Genomic DNA, 3,295 nt, shown 5'->3' on the forward strand with positions numbered 1-3,295 from the left:
ATGTTTTCTGACTACCATGCTTCATCTCACAGTTCAAAATTAAAATAGACCGAAATATTTTCCTGTACTACAACATGCTTAATGCCAACAATTTTTACATTGCTAACCTTTAGCTAAAATGAATAGTTGATTAATGCATGTATTAGAGCTGGTTACAAATAAGGGTTAAATATAGAGTTGGCTTTCCCTATGGCCCATAGGTAGTGAGTAATGACAGTTAAGAAAACTGGACATTTGTACACAGAATCAAGGATAATATGCCAAAACTTCTAGCTGAGTGGCGAGAATTTTCTATTAACATTGTTCTACTTTTGTGGTGTACATCATTCTTTTTCAAGTAAATTCTCACATTTTCAAGAAAATATTACATTCAGTTGATATCTACTAGCATCATTTTTAGCACTCCAGAATCAGCATGTAAAATAACCTTCAATTTCAGGAAGTAACAAATAAACTAAGAACTATTTAATTAGCATCTCGTTGTTACACATTATCATTATCAACAAAGACAATTAAAAAAGGACTGCAAACAAGTAATAGACTGGTACCAGATAAAAAAGAATCAGAAAGTGAAGCAGAAGCTACCTTTCTAGTTGCTGTTAAGTTCCTTTGATCTTACACTATCATGTGCTGCCCTCCCACTGTAAGGGCTTGTTTCCATCACAACATTAGCCTAACCATAGAAAATATTTCATCTGGGTAACAAGGTAGAAAAGTTCAAACCTCTTCCATTATGATCTTTAAGAAACCCAGTTCTGCGCTTTCCATTATTCACATCATTAAATTTAGACTTCTGGAATCTAAAGAAATAGGACAATTGTAACGCCGAGGAAAAACATGCAAGTGATCAAGAGTAACAAAGAGAAAAAAAATAACATACCCTCCTTTAAACCCCCCTCGTGTTGGTCTATTTTGAAGTTTTTGCTGGGTGATCCATTCCAGTTGGTATTTGGAACATTAGTTTTAATATTTCCATAAGGATTCACCTGCAACAATTATTGAGATTTGCAGTAAATATAATACCACAGCTTCATTTACAATAGTATTTACATGTAGTAGAACAATAAATTCTGCTAACATACATTGAAAAGACATAAAACACTTCAGTTTAAATACCTGTGAGTGCGACTTTAAAAGTGCAGGAGGTTGAGAGTTACTTGTATGAGCCAAATCAGAATTAAGTGACCCAGAAGTATTCCCTTGTAATTGATGAGATGAAAAAGGCGACTGTGATACAAAAGCATTTGCATTCACGTTTGGTGGAGCAAGGTTTTTCTCGTTCGGGTCAATATGCAGCCGGACATGCCTTCCAGGCTCAAAACCTAATTGTGGACTTGGAGAAAGTAATGAACTCTGAGGGACCATAGCCTGAGGCAGTTGGTTTGGAAACCCAAACATGGGGAAGGAACCAGGATGCATGCCATGCGGAACCCCTTGAGAAGGGCTTGACAATTGTGTAGGTAACTGTTGATTCATATTCTGCATAGGATAAGGGGCACGAAATTGGCCATTTGGCATACTCATATTCACATTAGACGGCTGAAATATATTCAAAATACTCTGTGCCAACATTTGTCCCTGTAAATGAGACAAATTGATTTGAGCTGCATTCAGTATGACTTATCCCTAAACAGGATACATTGGATTGCTGTAATTGGGATTGCCAACGTTATTTTGGGGACCTAAAACCCCCACAAGGGGTTGACCCTGTTGATGACCAGGCATACCCATTTGACACAGATGCATCTGATCGTTTTGCAAGGGAAAATGATTATGATTTGCAGCATTCATGAAAGGTGCCACATTCATGGGTAGTCGCTGCATAAAAGGGGGTGACAGGCTTTGGCTTTGGTGGTTGCCAGAACAAAATTGGGGCTGGGGTGTCATGCCCACACCATTGTTTTGTAAGAAATTTTGATGGTTAGGATTAGGAGCATAAGGGGGTTGGGTTTTGGAGGAGGAGTTGGCATTGTTAGCCATTATGTTAACATAAATACAAGAAACTTATACAATTCAAAGTTTCAGTTAAACACAGTTTTCGAATCTGAAGGGTGGGAAGGAACACAATAACTCTGAACGTGGTCAAAGCAAAAAAGGACAACAACCTCCATTAAACACAGTTGTGATCATTAAATATATGGAATCTGCCTGCATGCCAAATTTAACAAGATTGGAAATATCAGTTAAGAAATGAACCAAACAACTGAGGAAGAACAACAACCAATTGAGAGACAATGACAAGACAAATAAAAAAAAGGTGACAATCAGAGGCAAATAACTGTTGAGAAAGAAGGCTTACCAATTGAGAGAGAATAACAAGACAAATAAAAAAGAGGTGCCAAAGGAACATTTTCTAATTAAGCCAATAGACAGTTACTAATTAAGCCCATTTTCTAAACAGATTCCAACTGTAGTATGAACATTTTACTCAAAGAAAAAACGAATATGCACAAACTTTGATGGTCAGATTTGGAGGGAATGATATCATGGCTTAAGCTGTTACAATGTTTGAACCCAAAACAGTATAAAGAAAAGTTATTTAACATGACCAAACTCTATGAATAAGCCAATAGTCACAGTCCAACATATCTCTACCATGGAACTACATATACAATTACCTTAGTTTTTTTTTTTTTTAATTACAAAGATGTACAAAACATGAACAAAAGGTCAAAACAAAAGTTTTTAACAACTAAGTGACTTCTCTCAATCTCAATTACAAAATAAAAAACCTAATGACACAAAATGTGAAAGTAAAAGTTGGTACATAATCATATTATGAAAAGTGAAAAATATCATATATTCAATTACATTAGTGTTACGGGTGACTTCCTTTCCTATTTCTTTAGGAATAATATACCTTTCTATGGTTCTAAGTTTAACTTCATTTAGTTTTGAATCTTTTAAAATGGTTAATTTTAACCCTCGTAAATTTTAAATAAGATGTTGTCCCATTTAATGTTTCCACGTAACCAAAACTATCTCTAGATCTCTTTCACTCTTTATCTTCACCCAAAACCCTTCTCCAAAATATTTCAATGTATTCTATAATTCTTGACTGTTTTATTTCTAAATAAATCCATCACATCAGTATCCATAGCCCTCTTTCTATACCCTAAAAACTCACATAATCACATATTGATGGGTGGGTTATAGTCATTAATTATGGTTCTATATATATGGCATTGGTCTTACACATATAAGACATTTGACACAATTTTTTTACTATTTTTATCCTCAAAATCTTAAGACAATGGAGTTACAGGCCTTTCATCTTATATAATATTTAACTTTG

General features: G+C 34.8%; 1 long non-coding RNA gene across 1 annotated transcript; it reads right to left on the reverse strand.

The window, feature by feature from the left end:
* Positions 1-605: 605 nt before the first annotated feature.
* LOC114172691 lies at positions 606-1,332 on the reverse strand. Its single transcript, XR_003602225.1, has 3 exons — positions 1,117-1,332; positions 881-986; positions 606-800 (listed from the first exon to the last, which is right to left on the reverse strand). It is a non-coding gene; the product is annotated as an uncharacterized LOC114172691 (long non-coding RNA).
* Positions 1,333-3,295: the final 1,963 nt, after the last annotated feature.

Source organism: Vigna unguiculata, unplaced genomic scaffold (assembly GCF_004118075.2).
Source record: "Vigna unguiculata cultivar IT97K-499-35 unplaced genomic scaffold, ASM411807v1 contig_681, whole genome shotgun sequence".
NCBI lineage: Eukaryota > Viridiplantae > Streptophyta > Magnoliopsida > Fabales > Fabaceae > Vigna > Vigna unguiculata.